Genomic DNA, 24,313 nt, shown 5'->3' with positions numbered 1-24,313 from the left:
TTTTGATCACGCATGTTTAAACAACACCTGGCACTATTGACTCGCGCTCACCACCTCACGCTAATGAGGATCATTTGAAAAGCCCGTGCATTTAACTATGAACACCATGTTCACATCCCTTTTCATTTATTATTATTTTCGTCACCTGCTCGAATGCCGATGCATAATCATGAACCACTTCACTGCTTGAGCCACAATATAACGGTTGCTTCAGTTTTTTCACAGTTTTTTCACCGTTTTCAACAGCCTGTTCACTGACTATCCCTGGCACACTTACCAATTTATTCTGACAACCTTTCCATCTTTCCCTTACTCATATTTCATTCCATTATCACCCTTATTTCACCTTTCTCGCATCCTCTTGGGTTGTATAAACATCTGCAGACATGTTGCTGTATATTAAAACATAGATATTGTTTTTCTAGATTCCCCTGATGAAGGGCTGTCCTTAAACCCGAAATGCATTGGGACTTTTAAACAGAACTGATTTAGAAGAATTGTTTCCTCCACATTGGGATTATGTGATTTTGAACATTTTCCATGGATTTCATATAAAGAAATTTCTGCACTACAAGCAAGAATTTGATGTCGTTTATTGTATCAACGTTTGAATACTGTGAATAACATTCGATTGAATAGATAAAACTTTATTGACATTTATAGAAGTCTTTTTGATTTACACTCCTTTGAGTGATTGGAGCAGTGCATTAGGCCGTCCAGACCCAAGTCTGGTGATCCTTTTCATTTATGATTATAGGCTTGCAGGGCCTTTTCCTTTTGCACGCAATTGAATATACTGTCCAAATTCGATTCCTTGTTCTAGTTTTACCCTTTATTTGTTCAAACTGAGTGCATCCAGGTTGCTTCTGACTCTGCCTTCACCAACTATGGCATTTGAATTCAATGAAGTCTCACTGAGGTACTCTGTACAAGTTCTAGATCATTTCCGTAAATGGGAATTTTCTCCAGACTTTGTATAGAACAGCTTATGTTTTTTACAGCTTTATTAACTAAGGACACATGCACCAGTTCAACACACATTTGCAGAACCTGTCCCAGAGAAACGCAATCTTCAGGTGCACCAGTATTGGCATGGAAAGCTATTTCAGTGGCCAGAGTTAGCAAATTGTGTACTGGCTGTTTTGGCGTTGCCTGTCTCAAGTGCCAATGTTGAGAGGGCCTTTACACCGATAAATGTTTACTTGGGAAGGAAAGAGCGAGTGTGCATGACCAAAGACACACTAACACACTATCAGTGAAGAAAGCAAGCAATAATAAAAGCAAAACGTTCCATAAACACTGGAAAATCACTGTTTTTGTTGTTCTTCATTGTGCGAAAATGTGTAACCACTGATAAACACTGTTTTTTTACGGTATTGAAAACACTGGAAAAAAAACACCAGAATTTACCAAAAATAGAAACTGAAAACAGGAAAGCCTATGCATAATGTATGAGGTTTTTACCAGGGAAAATCCTGTGTTCTGAATGCAGTGTTGTAAGAACCGTTATTCCTGTAATGTAGGAAAGAATATAGGTGAAGGGTTACAATGTTACCTGTGCCTATATAAGGGTACCTATATGGAATCTAACACCCACCCCTCATCTTACTGGATGACATAATTCAAATTCTAAACGTTCTACTAGGCAGACTAGGCATTGGTACGCAAATAACTATAGACAAACAAATAGTCATGATACTAAAATGTTTAAAAATGTCTAAAACAATCTTTCAAAAGAGGAGGAAAATAAAGGGAATTGTCACTCAAGCCATAGTTCTCATATGTCCGTATGTATAGTTCGAACTACGATAAGCGTCTGAAAGGAATGCAAGTCCCTAAAAAGTGTCAATTTGTTTTTGAGTTCCAATGTTAGTTTGTTTAAACAAGGCAAACTTCTTCCAGCACACAATGAGCCACTTGTTTATGTGCCCTGGTTGGTAGACGCAACATTACTGTTGCCTGCCTTTGCAGACGACGATCCCTGTTACACCTTGCATATTACGTCAATTGAGCACAGATGATCTTCTGTACTACCAGCAGCTGATGCTGGGCAGCCTGTGGAGCTTCCAAGGCCTGGGTGTCAGTGGAGGAGCCAGTATCCATTCTAACAGGAGCCCTGACTACCTGTGGATTCTCCAGCAATGCCGCCTACATTATTGGAGTACTCTGGGGACACTGCAGAACATGGGCCGTTATCGGGTCAAGTAAAGCATCAACGTCCAGTTGCACACATGATGGAAGTGTCAGACAGAGATCCAACACGCATTCTTCTCCGCAAAACAGGCATTGGAGGACAGGTAATATGCAGTCCATCCAGACTGGTCTAAATGACAAGAACCAAGATGCACTTAGTTCTCTCGGGCGAGGTGTGCCCAGATGTTGTACCATGCGATCACTGTATTTTCACTCCTGGAGTACTATTTCCATCTCCTTGGTGACTGGGACGTCCATTGCATAGCAGAAAAATTACGATCAGGATGCCTGCTGTTAGAAACAGAGTCATCGGAAGTCCCAGAAAAAAGCTACAGAATACGGAACGTATAAAGTTTGGTATAACTCCAAGAACCATCTGAAAGGTGCCTAAACGTCCGGAACCTATGTTCTTAAGTAGGTGGACGATACCTGTCGTATCAGACATGTTAAAGATACGATTTACCATTTCTGTGAAATGGAAGGGGCAGGTTGTACGTATGAGTGCCTGCATCCCGGCTGAAGACCTTGCGATCTGGAGATCAAACGTCTCTCGAGCGGAGGTTAAGGGCACAGTCTTCTGTAGATTAATGGCTTTCATTCTGCTCAAAGTATCAAAGCGTATTAAAGAAACATTTAATGTAGGCCATAACAGCGCTTCCCTAACTGTATGTGTTGGTGGAAACAATACATTCATATAGCAAGTAACCCTGGAGCTCACGGTTACCAGATATGCGATGCCCGGAAACATCCCACAACAACCTTGATCGTTCAGCATCAGGTAACACTCATTCGAAAGTAGCCTGAACACTGGTGTAATCACGGCTGCCGGGGCACTCCTCAAGTGACAGGATAAGTTAGCTACTGAACCATTACAGGCCTTGTGCAGCATTATATCCTGACATATGAGAGATCCACTCAAAGCGTTCTCACAGTTTATACCGCTCAGAAACACTTCTAGATCCCGACTCCTGCATCAAAATCTGTATGGTAATTCCCAAGATTCCGTGATGAATTCCCTACCCATTTCTTCATATCTACCTGTCTGCTGTTGTTCTAGGCAATACTGTACTTGGAAATTTGTGACTGGCAGAATTATATGGCCATGGATTAACCTTTCTGGGGACGGTGATTCTGACACTCTAAAAGCTAATCTGTCCAGTTTTTCAATACGCAACATTGTAGATTTTGCTTTCCTTTGTGCCATTTTTGTTTGTTTTTCTGTCAGATTGTATGCGGAAAACAGGGACCTACTGTTGATAACATTCCAGGGCACATAGCCTGTGGCCAAAGGTTTCAGGGTCCAGCTTAATAACATAATAGAACGCAATTGTGATTGCCCGTGCTGTAATAAGGGCAGATCTTGTTCTAGTACATAAATAGCAGAAGATACAATGTTGCCCTGTGAATAAAACCTGGAAGTTAATGTAGTCTTACCATTTTCAACTACGGCTAAAGCTTTCTCTAAGTTAATCCTATGTATTTCTCGTAACCTTCCCGCTGCTTCTTGTTGGGAGATTTTCCAGATTTCATTATAGTCAGCATATAAGAAACATTTTTTATTTGGCTTTCTGGGACCCAATAAAAATCCAGTAGGTCCACATCCTCTGTAAGTAAGGATAAGTGTTGTTTCACCTGTGTGAGTGTTGAGGTTTTTAGCCTATTGAAGCATAACTTCCCAACACCGTATTATGTCACTACCCTTGAATGTTCTTTTTGTACATAGCATGGGTCCAGCCAGTGGATACTAAACCCTTCGGTTGTACCTTTGAATCTTTCCTGACATCTATTAGTGTCTGTGGGCCAAATCAACCATCCCGTTCAATTGGGGTCTTATCTATTGTATTGCATGATGTCCTCTAGCGTAATCCCTTCCTGTGATGTATTGTTACCCTCTGTGTGTGATGGTGTTGGCAACCGAGGTGAGTTCAAATCCTTGTTCTTGGTCATTGCAAGATAGTTTGTTGCACAGTTTCATTGAAAACCATGATTTGCTGAGGAATAAGGCATGCTTGAAATAGTGCTTCTGTTTCCTGGACCTGCCAGTCTCTAGTACCCCAGATGATTTTAAGTCTATAGTTATGTTATGTTATAACGTATTTATAGAGCGTGCAGCTACTCAGAAAGAGTGTCCTGGCAGAGCACAACGTTTAATGGAAACAGGTAGAGACAGCTCATAAAGAGAGGGAAAATTATTGCTGGAATAGCCATGTTTTGAGCTGTTTCCTAAAAAGCCTGATATCAGATAATTCCCTCAATGTGGCAGGAAGTTTATTCTACAAGTGGGAAACTTGAACTTGAAAAGAACGGCCACTTTACGAGAGCGTGCAAATTTGGGCACACTCATCAAATATAGATGGGATGATTTTAGGACTCTGCCAGGCGAGTAGAAGCTCACTCTTCTCTTGATGTAATGAGCACCGGAGCCGTGCAGAGCTTTAAAAGCCAATGTCAGGGCCTTAAACTGAATTTTACGGTGGATAGGAAGCCAATGTAGGTTCCTAAGGTGGGAGGAAATGTGAGCATGGGGGCCCAAAATAAGGATGGCTCTAGCTGCAGCATTCTGCACCACCTGGAACTTACTTAATAGATATTCCCGAAGACCCAAATAGAGGGCGTTAGCGTAGTCCAGACGTGAGGTAATAAGAGCCTGGACTACTGTCCTTCTGTGGGCAAGTGACAGAAGAGGTAGAAATTTACGCAGTGTTTTCAAAGTTCCGTAGCAGGTTCCTGCCACTGATTGAACCTGCTTCTTCATATCCAAGGAATCATTCATTTGTACCCCAAGATTTCTGGCTGCTCCCACGAGGACTGAGGGGGGACAAATCAGACGGTCACCACTGCCTTCATTCATCTGGATCAGAGGCCCGAAGAGAATCATTTCTGACTTTGCCGAATTACACTGAAGCTGGATAAGACTAAACCAGGAGAAGATTTTTCTCAGGCAGTTATTGATTTTCTCACCGTCAAAAGTTTATCCTTTTGTACAGGTGAACAATAACTGAGTGTCGTCGGCATAAGATATAATTATGGCTCCCCCTCTTGAGCCAGAGGAGCGAGGGGGGTCATGTATAAATTAAACAGTAAAGGACATAGCATAGACCCTTGTGGTACCCCAACCTTCATAGGAGGCATACAGGAGGAGAAAGGGGTGTTCCAAATTTCCTGTTTTCTATTCCCCAGAAAGGAGGAGAACCATTTCAACACCATGCCCCCCACTCCGCAGTCCCTCAATCTCTGAAGGAGTCTATCATGGGGCACGGTGTCAAATGCGGCGGACAGATCTAACAATATTAAAATCGCTCTTCCGCCTGAGTCGAGAGTCCCTTTGATGGAATCAGAGATCTCAAGGATAGCCGTTTCCATGCTAAAATTAGCGCGGAAACCAGATTGGCTCATGTGAAGAAGGTTATTCGATTCAATATATTCAGTAGTGATTTGGTTCACATATTTTTCAATTGTTTTGGCGAAAAAAGGCAGTAGTGAGATGGGTCTATAGTTAGAGGCTGCTAATGGATCCGCTGAAGGTTTCTTCAGCATCTGTAGGATTTTAGCCTGCTTCCAGATAGAAGGAACCTGGCCGCTGCTTTAAGACAGATTCAGCACTCTGTTGACCTCAATGTTAATAACGTCTGCCACTTTCGCCAGAGTTTTGACAGGTCAGGGTTCTGATGGGTAGCCTGTTTTTAAACTTTTCATAATCGAGAGGAATTGTTCCAAGGTGATCGAAGGGAACTGAAGAAAGGAGGTGTTACATAATGGATTGGCACCCGAGAATTGAGTACTAGTCAATATGCTAGAGGGAAGGTTTAGAAGAGTTTGGATATCAACTATTTTTTTAATGAAAAAACAAAGCTAATTGGTGTGTCCAGCCTTCAGATGCTTCACGTTTGGAGGTGATTGCTGTGGGCGACGTGAACTGTTTTACAATTTTGAAGATTTATTTTCCTCCAGAATTTTATGATGGCACAATTTTAGTTCTTATTTATATAATGTTTTGCTATCATGACTAAAATTTCTCCTCCACGCCCTTTCCAGCCATTTACAGGCACTTTTACATTTGCTCTAATTTTCGTTGAACCAGGGGGCAGATCGATTTAACGTCCTTTGTGGATGTAGGGACTCCGGCACCAGGAGCTCTGCGCCTTGCTTTATCCAATTTTCCAAATTCACTGCGTCCACCTCTAGCTCATTACTTCTGGAGAGGGGTTGGGCTGACAACACAGTGTTAAATGTTTCGGGGAGTATTTTGTGGAAAGGTCTTGATTTAAAAGGGGGTTGCTTTTTGTAAAGTGAGTCCAACCTTCCTGATTTTGGAAATTTTCAAACCTATTAAAAAACAAGCATTTGCAATGCAATAGGTCTCGCATTAATTAAGTTTGAGCTATTGGCACTTCTAAATATTGCAACACCAATTGCAACAAAAGTCTATAATTTGTAGGCAACAAAAAGTGTATTTATTTTTGTAGCAATGCTGGCATGCTTCACTTTAGATGAATATGTTTAGAAGTAAAATGCGTCATACTGTGATTGCTTCAATAGTTAATAGACTTGGTCCAATATATGACCCTCCTCATGTGTAGGACTAGTTATAAGGGGTAGCATATTCAAAGACGCTAGAGCCTCGTAGAGTGACGAGCCTTAAGAGCTCTCGGGCATGTCCACGTGGACATTAAAATCTCCTAGGGCTAGGCAATGATTAAATCTGAGGGCAAGTGGTGCCAATGCCTCAACCAGTCCCCTTAAAAAGGGTCCTGCATATCCCGGGGGTCTATAGATCAGGGCTCCTGCCAATGATTGATGGGCATATATAACGCAATGAAATCCCAAACTTTCCACCCCTCGAATTTCATCCATAGGGATGAGTTTAGCCGAAATATCATTTTTGGTAATCATTGCAGTGCCCCCACCCTTCCCAGTTATACGGTCCTTCCTCACAATGGAGTAGCCTGGTGGTATTGCGATCGCCAAGGAAGGATTTGAACTTTCCGAGAGCCAGGTTTCTGTTAAGAATATTATGTTTGGGTTAGACTCTGAAATCAAGTCGGAAACATGCTGGGCGTTTTTGTTCAGGGAGCGAGCATTAAGTAAATAAATTCTAATGCTCTCTGGCCTCCCTGCCTCCCCTTGTTTCCCATTTGCAGAGGGCTCAAGCTCCCTAGCTATATATGTGGAGCTAGTCCAGTGTCCTTCCATAAGTCAAAACCTTGTTCAGACAACTGGGTAATAAAAGAAACAGAGTAAATCTGTTTGGTGTTTGTAAACATATATTTCTGCACTAGTTTTGGTGCAACCTTATAATAATATGAGGCTTGGTCTGACGTGTAAAACCCTGAAAAATATGGACTTTTCGGTACAAATGTTTTTGGACTGCTTTTCGGTGGTGTTAGGCAATGTTCCCATTAGTGGTATGTAAAAACATTTCTGGGATTAGCAGATTCATGCAGAAAATGATGATCATATGATAGCAATACATTGTTTTAAAATCGTCTTCCAACAATTCACTATCAGAAAAGACAGCAGAATTTTCTAAATCAGAAAACATATTAGTTACAGTCTCATAATCCCAATCATCAGAAAATGTACTGGAGGTACTGATATCACTCATTGATATTTTATTAAAAATGTAGTATTATTGATATTTTAAATAAATGTAGTATTTTTAAAAGTTTGGTCGGGCCAAATATATCGTAATCAACCATTAGGTATAGGATTTGCTGTAATATTCACTGATGACAAGTCTCTTTGTTCACGATGTGATGAAAGGTGAGGTTTCAGAATCTGATTCACTTTTGATGCTGCAGAGCTTTGTCTCAGATAAGTTCCATTAATAGGCATGCTAAAAACAGTTACTAAGCCTATGCAGAAAACAAAGAAAAGTAGCCCTGTGATTACCCAAAGTTCTAGCCAAGGTGATAGCAGGTACGTCTTTTTAAGAAAGACAAAGAAGGCTATGATTTGCTGCTAGTGAGTTTTTTGAGCTGCAATTGTTTCAGGTTCACTTGGATCCAATGAAAAGGTATCAAGGTCGATGGAGTAGCTGGATGCAGTTTGATCTATTTTTCATAGTTCTGCAGGTTTTCTTGAACTTGTAGATGGCTCTTGTTGAGGCATGTTGATATAGACATCAGAGTTTGGTCAAATAGAAATTGTCTTTTATTTTGATTTTAGAATTGATTTTGAACTTCAGTTTCAAGAGGAACGAGTTCCATGGCATTATTGCATAGTCCTTCATTACATGCAGGGGACTCTTCAAATATGATGAGCCTTTCTGTTCGAATTTCCTGTATAGTAGTGAGAGGAGGGCGTGGGCTACTCAGGGGCCCACGACGCCTACTATTCAGTATTGGCCGCATAGTGTGGTTTGATCAGGTGGATGGATATAAATCTTTTCTCTTTTTTTCCAGCAAGAGGCTGCAGAAGTACAGTTCTTGTTCCTTCAACTGCTAGAACAAGCACAGGTTTCCTATACGATGGCCCAAATTCCTTTTTGTCTGCTATTTGTTCTCTGACCAGATCCCCAACTTTAGGGACCCAGACAGGTCTGGCAGTGACTGTCTTGACTTCCCCACTGATGGTCCTCTTACTTGGACATTGCATTGTAGTGCCATGGATTCATTTAGATCCTGTAAAACAGTCAAACGTTTATGGATGTCAAAAGGTTTTTCATCCGCTACTGTGCCTTCACATTCAATATCAGGTACACACATTCTCATCTCGAATAGGACCTCATAAGGAGTGACACCCCCTAGAGAACTTCTTGGCAGTTGTTCAACGTTCTTTACACTCCAATCAAATGTTTTACCCACTACCAACCAAACCTAATACTCTAGCTGTTAAAAATTGCTTTAAGTCCCGATTTTTCCTTTCCACTTCCAAATTTCCCTCGGGATGGTACTGAGAGGAGTACTGCAATCCTACACCCAAACCTCCCATGGCTTCCTTGTAAGCCCTAGAGCTAAATGTGGGGCCATGGTCAGAATGTAATGTGTCAATTGTGTATGTCCCTATAAAGACTCGCAAATCTTTCATAAATGTTCAAGCGTCAGCTAAACGCTGGGCCACACCCATAGGGATCTAGAGCAGAAGTCCACTGCAACCATGATATATATGTAGGCCCCATCTGTTTTTAAGGGACTGCAGTGGTCCAAATAAACACACTCCAGAGGTGTGCCTGATAATAATAAAAGGATATGTGCTGGTCGTGTAATGGTGGAGCCTTTCATCAGCTGGCAGATGTTGCATTGCAAGATATAATCTTTAGTTTGCTTTGTTAGACCAGGCCACTTTAGGGTTGTTACAATAATGAAACAGTCACTGTAACCCCTGCCTGTGCAGAACCTATACCCTTGTATGCTGAAAGAATTACACCCAACCTGTGATCCATGTTTGGTATTACTCTCTCCCCCACTCCAGGAATCTGAGCAAATGGAATGTTATTGGCATCTAGCTTATTGGGGTATTTGAGTGAATTTTTTTCGGTAGTGCCTATTTATTGCGTGTAGCAATAATTGCAACCATAATCTCACCGTCTATTCTCGTTTTTTGAATGAGTGATTGCAGCTATGGAAGCCATACGTACAACCCCCTTTGCGGCTTTGTCAGCCTTGAATTGGCTTCAGCGTGAACGTCATCACATTAATGACTCAGTGTATGTATCACAGGAGCCATTGGTAGTTCGTTTTTCAACTCCACTACCTGTTCCCATAGCGTTGTGTGCTTAATTGTGCCACCTTTTGCATCTTTTAATCCATTCTGTCCCCAGTGTTGCAAGTACTTATTGTACGACTGTACACAGTAAAATGAGTCACACACAATTAGTGTGGGGAATTCTCGATCCGTATTTACCAGTGCCAGTAACAGGGCTTTTAATTCTGACAACTGTGCCTTGCAATCTCCTAGAGACTGAGTCTTTGTACAACCCGGATGAAATTTTCCATCCTGCGTGTGACCTTTAACGATCGCGCATGCGGCGCTGTATTGCTGTGTACTGCCAATGGCCGGCTGAACAGATTGTGAGTGTAAACTATATATTCATACTGATCTAGAGGCATTATTTCATTCGGGAGAGGATATTCTTGTTCATATTGCAGGAATGCTTGCATTTTTAAAATTGGGTCGTACCTGTATTCTACGTCTGTTGCAGTGAGAGAGTTAGCCCATTGCATCCATCTTGGATGTATGCTTTAGTGTAAAGGATGCTTGACTTTGTCACAGCCTCTAAGGCTGGTACAGGAGTCACGACAACTATTCGTTTCCCCTGAGCTAGTGCTCTTTCTCTCATTACGGCAGTCTGTACCGCTGTCAGATTTTTTTCAGTTGAAGAGAAACGCAGCTCAGCGTTTGTGTACAAAATGGGATTTGTATGCTATTGGTATTGTTTCACCTTCATTATAAGTTAGGCAGGTATACCCTGATTGCCCTGCAACTATACGGATCACCAGGTTGTGTACATTCACACATGTTTTAAGTGCTTTGAAGCTATCATGTCAGCTTGTAGGGAACAAAGGATATCGGTGTGTTCCTGTGTCCATTGTCTAACTGAAAAGGCAGGTTTTATTAAATCGTAGAAAGGTTCAACCCTTTCTGCGTAATCCAAAATGTATGTTCTGCCAAATTCTGGAATCCCAGGATTGATTGTAAGTTTTTCAATGATTTCGACGGTTGTACCAGTGCACACTTTTCTAAAAAGTTAGCTGCTAGGCTTTTCCCTTCACTTGAAAGCTCATATCCCAGAAAAAGGACATTAAAGTGGGCTATCGCAGTTTTTTTAAAGTTGACTTTGTAGCCCTCAGAAGCAAATCCCAGTATTATGGTATTCACTCTCTTCAAGTGTTCCTCCAGGTCATCATCTGATAGATAAATATCATCTACAGAGGACAATGCCTCTTCATCTAAATGTTGAAGCAATTCAGTTACTCTGGCCGAAAACAACTTCAGGCTGTTCTTATACCACTGGGGAGTCTAAAAAATTGCCGCTGGGAGCCTAACGCGGAGAATGCTGTTAAATACCTGCTTTCAGGCGCTGTATTTTGGCAGAAGAATCCATTTGTGATATCTGGTGTTGTTTTGTATTTTTTCCGCACAATGTTATTAATTAGGCACTGTGTGCATTTTGTGCTATAAATGTCTTTGTGCAAGTGTTTAAATGTCTGTAATCCAAAACTAGACGATCTGAGCTGTCAGGTTCCATGACCGGAAACAGAGGATTATTCATTTGAGAGGTGCAAGTTTAATCAGCCCTTGATATTCAAGTTGATCTAAGATCTCCCTGACATTTAGCTTCTTGCTTTATTGGATACTGCCTTTGTGGAGTTGGAGTATTCTCTAATGGAATGTGTGGTGGGTTTAGTCCTCATCCCATCCAACATGGTTTTGGTATAATTACGGGGCTATGGCTACCGCCCACTCCTGTGCATATGTGTATTTTAGGTATTTGGGAACAAGGTCGGAAAAGGCTGATAAAATTACAGTTTCTCCCCAGGGCAATCCATGACGAATGCTAGCAACCAATCTTGTTCAGCTAAAAGGATATCATAACCAAACGTCAGGTTCTCCCAAAAGAGACCTTTTACATTCCTGGGCTTGTTCCCCTCCATCTCGAGTGTTATTTCATATAACTTATGCAGGATGCTTACTCTAGTATCAGGTGCTTCCACTGTGATATAATCATTTACGTCTCCTGTCACCAGAAATTCCAACAGGTTATGGCGAGCTATTGTCACTTCTGCCTCACTGTCAGAGCCCATTCCCCATTCAATTGTTGAGTCCTCCGAATTCTGGGCATGTCTGACCTTTAGACCTGCAACCTTTAACTGAGGTTTTAGTTTGGATTTATCTTCTTTGTATTTATTTATGTATTTTTTTGCTTTACCAACACATTACAAAGTCAATTCATTCATCTTTTAACAGCATCCCCCCTCCCCCCGGGTCCAAAAAGTAGAGAGAGCATATTATATTTACAAGCATAAAGGCAAAATCATTTGATGTGAATGCACATTTCAACATTATCTATACAGTAACAACGAAAAAAGGAAAATAAAGTAGCTGCCTTATCTAGGAGAGGAGTGCAGAGACATAGAAGCGCCAAAAAGAAAAACAGATAGGAGGAGAGTGAGAGTAAGCAACAGGCAACGAAAGGCAGGGCGAGGAGGCACAGAGGGGGGGCTGGGGAGAGATGGGGGAGGCCGAGGGAGTCAAAAATACAAAACAATTCATTATTCATCTTAAGTGTTCAATGTGTCGAGCCATCTAGTCAGAGGATCCCAAACCACCAGACCCTTTTTTCTTGCCCGTCTTCCCTTTTTGGCATAGATTGCTCTCTCCAACCTATGAGTGGCGAGTAATCTAGCTTGCCATTGGCTGAAAGACAGAGGATTCAGATCTTTCCAGTGCATAGCAATGCATATCTTCAAAATGGCCTTCCTTGGGATCAAGCCGGTCATATTGCCCTAACATGATAGTAGTTGGCGTGGGTTGAATATCTTAAGAGAGGATTCTACTTAAAAACAATTGTACCTCTTTCAATAGTGGCTCAAGTTTAGGGCTTATAGCGAACATATGCACGGAATCCGCACTATATTCTGTACAACGCGGACAAGTAGTACCAGGACCGGGTGCCCATTTGGCAAACCTACTAGGGATTATATACATAAAATATCCTGTTTTATAACATTGCGCTTGCAATTTAGGGAATAATAGATATATTTGTGCTAGGCCCAAGGCGGAGCAAAAGGCATTAGATGGAGAATTTAATTTCACCTGCCATTTAGCGTCTATTTTACTTAAATCATCTGTCTTCGGGGGGCGTGGCCAAGCCGCAGGCCGGTATGGTCGTGCAGCTCTGAAGCTCCTCCGGCCGCCTGGGCATATCTCCATTGTCCTGCTTTCCAGCTCTGCCCAAACACCTGCAACATGCTGCCCTGAGACATGCGGAGCTCCCTGATCCATTGGAAGCTCTGAGGCGCTTTTGAAACAATGCCTGCATGGGAAAGATTTGCCTAGTGCAGTGTCTGATCCCGCGAGCCTAAGATGGTGGCAACTACTGGATCTGCAACAACCCGGCGATGAGGTGGCAGATGCCGTGTGTGTTGTGGGGTGCGGCGTGAGCGTCTGCGGTGGGCGGGCGGGGGAGCAAGTTGTGGCGCTGACCATAGGTGCACCAGAAAGTCCGTCAACCTCCTGCGGACATTTGCTGGCGTGGCCTCTGACGCGGCATGCTTACTGGGGCATCGGCTCGTGGGAACAGGGCCCGTGGGCGGGCTCTCCCACCCGACCGGGCAGTGGTGTGCTCCTGATGGTGGGGGCAGGCCAGGCCGCTCCTGACATGGTCTAGTCGGCGCCCGGCTCAGCCCTCTTGCCTTATTTGCCCTTCGGTCCCCAATTAACCCCCGGGGCGGCTCCAGTCACCACTGCGAACCGTCGGCAACGTTTGTTTGCCATCATTATCCCCACACCTGCCTGGGATTTGTTTTCTCCACCGCATCTCTCCTTGCCCAGCTGGCATTGATAGCCCTCATTTGCCTGCATTGGTCCAGGGATTGCATGGCGTGAGTCCTGTAGCCTGGGCCCCTCTGCCTGCTTACAGCCCCAGCTGGCCATCATTCTGCCTCCTGCAGCAGTCCATGGTGTGGCGCGAGATCAGTGCCAGTGATCCCAGTGGCTGACCCTTCAGTTTTATTTTATCTGTAGGTCCTGCTTTCTTACTGCTCCCCCTGGTCCTGTTGTGTTGTCCAGCCTGTGGCCTGAGCCCCGTTGCCTGCTTCTAGCCCCGGCTTGCTGTCATTATGCCTCTTGCCCTCTTCCATGGCGTAACGCAAGTCCAGTGCCATTGTGCCCAGTGGTTGGCTCTTCCGTTCCACTTCATCTGCCGGTCCCACTCTCCCTCACCGGCTGCCCTGGTTCTGTTGTCCAGCCTGCGGCATTGGCTGTACAGACCAGAAACAGCGCCTACTTACATTTGACAAAGTATCGGACACAGTGCAGGGGCAATCCAACGATATGGTGGAGGGGGGACAGAACATTTTGACTGCTGAGGACTCCTCCAACCAAATGTGCTATCTCCTGCAAGAAATGTGTGCTGGCTTTAAGGTGCTGGATGTGAGATTCGACTCCTTGGACAAACACATGAAGGATATGGGGGTCAAGATTCAGGCACACGATAGGCGCCTAGATGTTGTAGAATCTCGCACCTCGCATCTCGAAGATGGCACCGCGTAGACGCTTAAAAGGCTAGACCACGCTGAATGAATCCTAAAAGAAGTCGCCATCAAAAACGAGGACTTGGAATCGCGCAGCCGCCGCAATAACATGCTCATTATTGGCGTGCCGGAATCCACTGCTACTGGTCGCATGGACACCTTTGTGGAGACGGTCCTCATTGATCTCTTTGACAGAGAAGTATACGGCTGGGTTCGTGGTGGAACGTGCACATCTCTCTCTTGGACCTCGGCCAAATCCTGGTTGCCCGCCTAGACCTATCATAGCGGAAACTATGAACTTTAGAGACTGGAACACTGTGCTTAGACTGGCACGTGAGCATGACGAAACCACATGGCAGGGCTCCAAACTATCCCTGTTCCCGGATTTGACAATTATGGTGCAGGAGGCCAGAAGGAAATTTAACGGAGTGAAGGCTGCAATGAAGAATCTCGGACTGAGGTATGGCATGCTGTATCCAGCACAGCTTAAAGTTTAGTTTGACGGCAAGTCCCGCATATTCGGCAGTCCTGCTGAAGCACAGGAATTCTGCCAAAAGTACAAAGCTCATAACGCTCGCTCTAACAATGAACACAGTCTCTCACCACCACTGAGCGGATCTAACGTTAGTATGGAGCTCTTTTCAGACTCTGGACATGGTTGACTCCTTATGTGGGGTTTATTTCCCTTTTTTCTTCACGTCAGCTGTTGTTTCATTCAATGAGACTAACTTTCCTCTGTGTTTAGCTTATTTCCCTATGGCAACCGAGGCGCAGCCTCCCTCCCCTGGTGAACACCATAGATATATTTTTTGATATAGCTTTAAACCTTTTTTTGGAGTTGTGTTTGGTAATTCTGTTCCACTTGGAACATTGCTCTTCTTCTGCAGGATGGGGATTGCCTCTCAGTAAGGGATGTGAGGCTGGGTGGGGGTGGTGAGAGGGGGTTAGTTCTTGCTCATTGTTAATGTACTATGTACTCAGTCAATATGGTCAGGTGCATTAGGGAGGCTCGATTGTTGCGCGACAGATTTGTAATATCAGCATTTACTTGGCTAAGATAGGACATAACTCTACCCCCTCAGATTAAGCAGTTGTGACTTGGAAGGAACATTCAAGGCCTAAATGACACATGTAAGATACATTAGGTGCTCCATTATCTTCTTAGACACAGAATTGACATTGCCTTCCTCCAGGAGACCCACCTGGCCAAATCTGATCAAAATCGCTTCGCTGTATTTATTTATTTATTTATTTATTTGCTTGTTAAGCGCGGCTGCCACCCAAAGGGTATCCTGGCGCTGAGACTGCGTCTGTCCTGCGGGCATGCTACCAATTACATTGCTCTAGGGAACAAAAAGGTCTTAAGATCCTTTTTAAAAGGGATGAAATCTTGTCTACACCTCAGTGTCAACGGGAGTGTGTTCCAGAGAGTGGCGGCCGTAAAGCTAAAAGCACGCCCACCCATCCTCACTCTATTGATCCTGGGGACCGTCACCAGAATTGCGGAGGAGGATCTTAGGGGTCTGGCAGCGCAATACGAGGAGAAAAGGTTTTGGAGCGGTATCGGCCCCTGTCCGTGCAAGGCCTTAAAGACGAGACAAAGCGCCTTGAAGGAGATTCTCTCTTGGATGGGTAACCAATGGAGGTCTGCTAATGCGCCAGAGGAAGAGGCAGATCGAGGACGGGATAGGGCCAATTTCGACGCTATATTTTGGATCCTCTGAAGCTTTAGAATCAAGGTTTTTGGTGCTCCCAGAAGTAGTGCGTTGCAGTAATCTAATCGACTAAGAATAGAACTGCGCACTATCTCTGCCCTTGCCTCCTTGGGGAGAAGCGGTAGGATCTTGCGTAGGGCACGAAGTACGCCCATACAGCCCGCTACGATTCTGTTCACAGAGGCCTCAAGCTGCAGATTGGATTCAAACAAAACTCCCAAATTGTGGGCCGACTCAGCAGCCTCTACCGTACCTGGAATAGATGTAGGCCAAAAATCGTCCGGAAGCGGACGAGGGGTACGGTCTAAGGAGCAATGGAGAACCTCCGTTTTGGATCCATTAAATTGAAGCGAGTTGGCTCGCAGCCACTCTGCTGTGGCCGCCATGCAGCAGTGGAAGGTGTCTCTCGATATTGCCCTGGTACCCTCAAATGAAAAAATCAATTGAGTGTCATCGGCATAATTGATGACAGATATGCCGAATGACTTTATCAGGGCAACCAGAGGTCGCAAGTACAGATTAAACAGGATCGGGCTGATCGCCGACCCCTGGGGGACACCCTGACCCACTTGCTGCATGGCAGAGCGAAAAGGTGGTAATGCCACTGCCTGCTGTCTGTCACTGAGATAAGATGTTATCCATCTCAAGGCCAGGCCAGTTACTCCTGTGCTCCGGAGACGGTCCAGTAGTACTGCATGGTCCACCGTGTCGAACGCGGCCGACATGTCAAGCAGCACTAAAAATGCTGACTTGCCCATGTCGACACGCGCTCGTAGATCGTCCAGCACGGTGACCAAAGCAGCCTCCGTGCTGTGAGCTGGCCTAAAGCCAAACTGTGAAGTATCCAGGCAGGAGTTCTTTTCCAGAAAGCTGGTTAGTGTTTTAGTGACCCACTTCTCCACAACATTTATTATCAAAGGCAGAAGCAAAATAGGCCTGTAATTGGCCGGGCTTGAAGGGTCCAAGGAGGCCTTCTTCAGCAATGGAGTAACAATTGCCCTCTTCCAGCTATCTGGAACTACTGCTGTGCTCAGTGACTGGCAGCAAATGGCGTGGAGCGGTGGAAACAGCTCAGTTTGGAATGCCTTCCAGATCTTGTGGGGCATAGGATCAAGTGGTGATCCTGAAACACACCGTTCGCTAGAAGGCAGAATTCCTCCAGGGAAGGCCTAGGAAAACAGGACAGCTGGGTCTCCGCGGGAGGAGGTTCTGCGAGGAGGAGCAGAAAAGATGTAGGCTGACCAGAGATCTGAAGTCCACTCAGAATTTTCTTAATCTTCTCCTCAAACGCAGAGGCCACAGCGTCACACAATTTCTGGGAGACGGGGATAGCCGGAGCAGTACAAGATGGATTGGCTAGGTTGTTGACCACTTTAAACAATGCCTGCGATTTGTTAGGGGCCTTGGCCAACATGTCTGCCAAAAATTGAGCCTTAGCCTTCTTCAGCTGAATCTTATATTCCTGCAAGGTCGCTTTATATGCTACCTTATCTGCCTCCCTATAGTCTCTCCTCCAAAGTCGTTCCGCCTGTTTACAGCGAAGTTTGTGCTGTCCAAGATCCTCAGTGAACCAGGCATTAGTTCTTCTGGGTCTGTCCCTCACTTTCCTTAAAGGAGCCAATTGGTCCAGCGATGTCACAATCAGCTGGCAAAGGACCTGATAGCTTTTATCCACCCCGTCCTTCACCGTAAATGGCCTGGGCAGCAGGATGGGTCTAGTTGGATGTTTCAGAAGACGAGACCATTGCCTACTAATCTTAGTGGCACCTGGGTCGCCTATCCTTAGTGAACCTTTGAGTTGGGGCATGCATAGATACTTTGCCAACTACAGCAACTATGCCAGGGGCACGGCCATCCTCATAGACAAAAGGGTCCCCTTCTGATTTCATTCTGAAGTCAGGGATGATGACGGCAGATACATGGCGGTGATGGGCACACTGATGGGCCATACCGTTGCGCTAGTTTCTGTTTATGGCCATAATATTGACTCCCCAGATTTTTACTACTCCTTGCTTTCCTTCCTCTTGCGTATCAGCCCATCTCTCCTCTTACTTGGGGGAGATTTTAAAATTACCCCTGACCCTGCTTTGGATAGTACCGCCAGCGCACCAGATCCAAAACCTAGCGCACGCAAAGCCTTGGCCTCTCTAAAAGACCACTTCTCTTTAATAGACATTGGTCGCACCCTTAGCCCTCAGCACACAGACTATACTCACTACACAAGCCCTCACAACACGTGAACACGAATAGATTACTGGCTGGCTTCCCCTGGTATTTTCAATTGGTGCTATTCTGTTCGAACCCCCACACGCACATATTCTAACCACTCCCCGTTGGTAATATTGCTGAAAACCCCCCGCCCTGAGGGCTTCGAGAGGCAATGGCAGTTTCCAAATCGTGCTTTAGAGGATGAAGTATTCCATAAGGACATTAGGGAGACAATCAAAGAATATTTTGAAATCAATACGGGCTCTGTGGACTCTGCAGCAATGCTATGGGAGGGCTTCAAGCCATACTTATGGGAAGTGTATATATCCAAATAACCTGAGTAGGTGGTTTAGGTGAAATATGTAAATCTCTCTGATCTTTGCTCCTTTAATTGTCCTGCTGTGATTGTATGTGACGCACTGCCTGCCTGCCCAGACTGTAACTTACACTTTTCTTTGTAATTCAGTAACTGTTCATGCTAACTGGTAAATGTGCAATGATATATGGAAATGCTAAATAAAGTGTTAACAAAAAGATGTCTCCTATCCTCTGTAAATTAGAGCCAAGCACTTTATCTATAAGACCTACCACTGCAAACCCAGCCGACCCCCAAGTTTTATTTACTAGATAACTTGTAATAGCATTGTACTGGAATGTCTGATTGTTATTCAAATTATAACAAGTTTTCAGCTCTTCGAATGACCGAACATGGCCAGCGCTGTACAAGTCTCCTAATCTACTAATGCTCGCCAGATGCCATTGTTAAAGATATGCGTTTTTAAATATTAATGGCAGGTTATCATTGTTCTGATGGGGGTATAATGATTCAGCTTGGCAATTCCAAATACTTTGCGAATATTACGAAAGACCTGATAAGCACTAATCATCTTCTTAAATCAAACTTGCTTGTAATAACTGGATTCCAAATGGCGCCACAGACACCCCCTACATCTTTCCCTAGAAGTAAGAGATAGGGAGAGGGCAGGCCTGACTGGCTTAGGGTGCAATCCTCATACATGAGTTCCCAGCAGTGTTGTAGAGAGGCAGCCCAATAATGTAATTTTAGATTGGGAAGAGCCCATCCTCCCCTTTCCCTAGATAAAGAAAGAACATTGAAGGCCCTTCTCTGCTGTGTATATGTCCAAATGAACTGATAAAAAATGTGTTCAAACACTAATAGTATGCGACTGTTAAAAACAAGTGGAATTGTATGGAAACGCCATTTTTAAAACATTGCATCTTCCAAAAATAGTTAAAAATAGTTAAATGCAAGTTGTCAATTTTCCTGAGTGCTTTCTTATGTCAATGGCCAAAGGGGTCACATTTTCAGCAACCAAAGTATATAAGTCTGAAACAATGTTGACTCCTAAATATTTTGCTTTCTTAGTAATTCTATTATCTATCCAGGTTATTTTTTTGTTGACAACAATCTGCGTTTTCGTTCTATTCAGGGCGTAGCCAGAGATCAGTCCAAGTTCTTGAGCTTCTTGCTCCAGGGCCCTGATAGCCGACTCAGGTCCCGGGGTTATTATGGTTACGTCATCGGCATAAGCCATGATCTTTGTATCTATGCCAAATCTACTCACTGGCAGAATTGAGGGATTAGCTTCAATTCCTCTTATCAGGGGGTTGATATAGAGGGCAAAGAGTAGAGGCGAGCAGGGAAGCCCCTGCCTCGTTCCTCTTGTTATCTTTATTTGTTCTGACAGCTGACCATTAATAAATACTTTGGCTGTTGGGTCCTGGTACAGTGCTTGTAGGGCCTGAATCATTCTCGGTCTAAAGCCGGACTGCCACATGATAGCCCAAAGAAATAGCCAGGTGACGCGATCAAATGCCTTTTCAGCGTCTAAAAGAATTAATGAGATTGAGTCTCCTGTCAACTCTGCGGCGTCAAATAAAGTGATGGTCCGACGAACATGTTCTGTGGTGCGGAATAAATCCATGCTGCCACCTGGATACTAATGGCTCAATATTTGAAGATATTATCATGGCAATAACTTTAGATTTTTTTTTAGAGTCAGTATTAATTAATGTTATGGGTCTATATGATGACATTACCAGGGGTGATTTATCCTTCTTGGGAAATATCACAATTTTAGCTGATGACCAGGAATTCGGTGGAGATGTCCCTTCAAGGATGGATCTTACTACATTCGTAAAGAGATCTTTTATTTGCTCTGAGAAGATTTTATAAAATTCGACTGGTATACTGTCCATCCCAGAGGCTTTGCCATCCGGGAGGCTGGCCAATGCAGCTGCGATCTTTTCCCAGACTGGAGAGTTTTCCAATATATCGTGTGTATCAACGTTCAATTTAGCTGTCGGTATCCTCTCTAAATATTTTCTTATCTTAATGCTTATATCTTCGGGTGATCCTCTTGTCTCTTCTAGATATAGCTTCTCATAAAACTTCCTAAAAGCTTCCTCTATTTTTTGGGGATCGGTGATTATCCCTTCAGTGTCTGTATTAATTGAGTTGATGGTGTTTGCAGTTGTCTGTTGTCTAGTAGAAATGGCGAGCTGATGACCAATAAGTTTGCTTCACTCATAACATTTCTCTCTCGGTGCTGCCCATTTAGTAGCTATTTTCTCTGCTAAAACAGTCCCCATCTCTGATTTGGTAACCACCACCATTGTCTGTGCCTCTTCTATTCCTAGACCTGCCTAAACCGCCTGTATTCATTTTTTTCTGCTTCTATCACCTGCCTTTGTAGTAGATCAATTTGTGTTTTGTCATTTTTATTCTTTCTAATTGAAAAGCATAATGTCTCCCCCCTTACAGCTGCCTTAAGAGTATCCCAAACCACCATTGCAGATGCAGTCACAGTATTTATATTAAAAAATTACCGTATCCAGTCAGCCATATATTCTGGATAGTTACTATCGTATAGCAGATCCTTTTCAAATGTCCAATTCAAACTTAGTCCCTGATTGACCCAGCCCTCTAGATTTAGAATAAGAGGATTATGATCTGATAGTAGTTGGGGGCGACATCAATAGAACAATCATGAATTAAAGCAGATGAAACAAAAAAATAGTCAAATTTTGCTAGCGACAAGTGAGGGGCTGAGAAGAAAGTAAAGCCGTTCTGAACCGGCTATGAATAAGCCCAAACATCTTTTAAGCCATGAGTGTTTATTAGATTAAGCAGGACCCGAAAGACTGTAGGCTTTCTACCTTCATAGCTCAAGATTTACCTAGGTCCCAGATACTAGGCAGATTTAGGTTTAGGTCACCGCATAGGATTACCGGGAGCAGTCAATGCCCTAATTCTTCATTCACATGACTTATCACCCCTGGATCATCTAAATTACTAGCATAGACCAAACAGATTGTAAATACAAGATTGGAAGATAAAAAACACCTCACCATAACCCATCTCCCTAATGTATCAGATTTAACCTGATTCACTACTAATGGTAATGTTTTACGCGCCAGAATCCCGACCCCCTTTACCCGAACACCCTGAGAAGTTGCCCCAATAAGTTTAAAACCTGAAGAATTCAGCAAAGATTTCTGACCCCCTTCGATGTGAGTCTCTTGGAGACATACTATATGCGCCCCCATCAGTCGTAGTGTCTGCGCGGTTTTCTGTCTCTTCATTGAATCATTCAAACCACAAATATTTAACGAAACAATTCTAAGCTTGTTTTGTGAATTCATTGCTTTTTATTCCAGTGATACCCTATATAATAACCTATATGTGATCCTCAACAACCAGGTCCCTCCCGACCCACATCCCGCGACAACCTCCCCCCCCACCAGCCCCCCCAAACCCTACACTGAGCCCCCCTCTGGTCCCCTCCCCAATCCCTCCTACAGATCCTCACATCCTGCTCTCCTATATTGCAAGTATAAGTGTTTCCTAAAATATAGCATTGAATATTTTTAGAAAGGACAGCACCAGCCTTTTAACCTTTAGATCCACAGCATTCAATATGGACCCAGTCACCCTCCCCCACCCCTCCCAAAATAAGACAGTCAGGGAAACTCTGAATGATGGAAAGCGAGTGTGAGGCCCCCGGCCGCTCCGAATTTAGGGCCATATGTATGTAATAGAGAAATTCCAAATTCTTAATACCGAATTTTACCGATTCGGTATTAAGAATTCGGAATCTCCAATGTAGGTAAAAATTCGGTATTTTCTACCGAATCGTTAAAATTCGGGAAAAAAATGACTGATTCGTCAATACGGATCGGTATTACCGAATTTGTATTACCGATTCGGAAAATACAGTCGGAAAATCCCGAATCGGTAAATCCCGAATCGGTAATTCAAAACACCTGCAATTGAGGAATCAGCCAATCATGTGCATCCACCCCACCTCCCAACCAGGAAGTGGCCACACCCATGCAGGTGCACTAAATCAGAGCCTTCTGGAGAGGCTGGGAGTGCAGCGGAGAACACAGGAGCCACTGGGAGAACTTTACCTGTAAAACCTGCACAATGGCTAACAAGGAGACAGACAAAGAAGGAGGTGAAAGGAAGAGAAAGCTGAAATTCAGTGAAAGGGAGCTTCAGGTCCTGATTGAGAATGTGGTGAAACAATATACCAAGCTGTTTGGGAAGCAGTCCTTGCAAGTGGCTGACTCTGAAAAACTGAAGATCTGGCTGGGAATTCAGGCACAAGTGAATGCCATAGGAGTGACCCCCCCGGGAAATTGAAGTACTTAAAAAAAGGTGGTATGATGTCAGGAGCATCACCAAAAAGAAGAGGGCGGAGAATAAAAAGCAAGCCAGCCAGACAGGAGGAGGAAGGAACAGGGCACCTGCCCTAACTGCACTTAAGCAGCTTATGGAGTCTACCATAGAGCCTGAAAGTGTCTGCGGAATCGGGGATGCAGACAACTCAGCCAGAGCTGCCACCAAACAAGGTAAGAAGCATGCACACCAATCTGCACCCCCCATTTCCTATCCCCATTCCCCAATGAGCCTGTGTGAATCCCACTTCAGTACAGGTTTTAGTAAACACCAGCAATGCATTATGGGAGATGTAGTCAGTGAAACACGTATCATGACAGTCATCATCCTGAACACCAAGGCATGTGACACACATCAGTGATAAGCAAGCAGAGGACATTAAGATAGCGTGCCAGAAATGAAAATTTATTATTGCTATGCAGGGCTGCCGGACTACTGAGCTAATGTACAATTTGTGTCCACAGGCGAGACATTGCGCAGGTCTGCTCAAGGCAGGAAGGGCACCCCGGAAGGAAAGATCAGAGGAGGCCAGTGCAAGTGCAGGGCACACCACACCACCACCACCGGCATCACCACCACTGCCAGCCTCACCACCACTGCCAGCGTTATCACTACTGCTAGCATCACCACCACTGCCAGCATCACAACCACTGCCAGCCTCACCTCCACTGCCCGCATCACCACTACTGCTAGCATCACGAGCAGCAACACCACTGGCAGTGGCAGGACCCAGGACGCATGCTGTTGCCACACTCAGATAGAGTCGTCCTTGGAAGACACCAGGAGGGGAGAAATCTCTACTGTGCCAGTGGATGCCAGTAATGCTGGGTCGCAGTCCACCTCAGAGAGAGCACACACAGGTGCCAGACACCGCAGGGCTAGGGAAACCAGTCCACCTTTGCAGGGTGAGGATCATGGTGTCTTCGCAGGGCTGGAGGCACACATGGTCAAGGTGCAGCACCTGCAACAGAAGGCAATGCAGTCTGTACAGAGGCAAATTAAACACCTTAACACCAACATGGTGAACATTGAGAAGGGATCAGCACTATGACCTCCACGCTGGCTGAGGGTATGAAGGAGATGGCTGAGGGCATGAGGGACATGTCCCAGTCAGTGATGGTGCTGTGCAGCAAACTTGATGAGGACAGTTTGGCATGGCACAGAAAATGGAAAACCACACTAAGGCAGTAAACCGCCTCTCAACTGCCACTTCTCTGCTCTGCAGGAGCTCCGTGGCCATGCAGGAAGGGATGGCACACTGCAGCCGTGATGTCTCTAGGGGGCTTGTCAAGGTA

Source organism: Lissotriton vulgaris, chromosome 2_1 (genome assembly GCF_964263255.1).
Source record: "Lissotriton vulgaris chromosome 2_1, aLisVul1.2, whole genome shotgun sequence".
NCBI lineage: Eukaryota > Metazoa > Chordata > Amphibia > Caudata > Salamandridae > Lissotriton > Lissotriton vulgaris.
Note: the sequence above shows the minus strand (reverse complement) of the source record.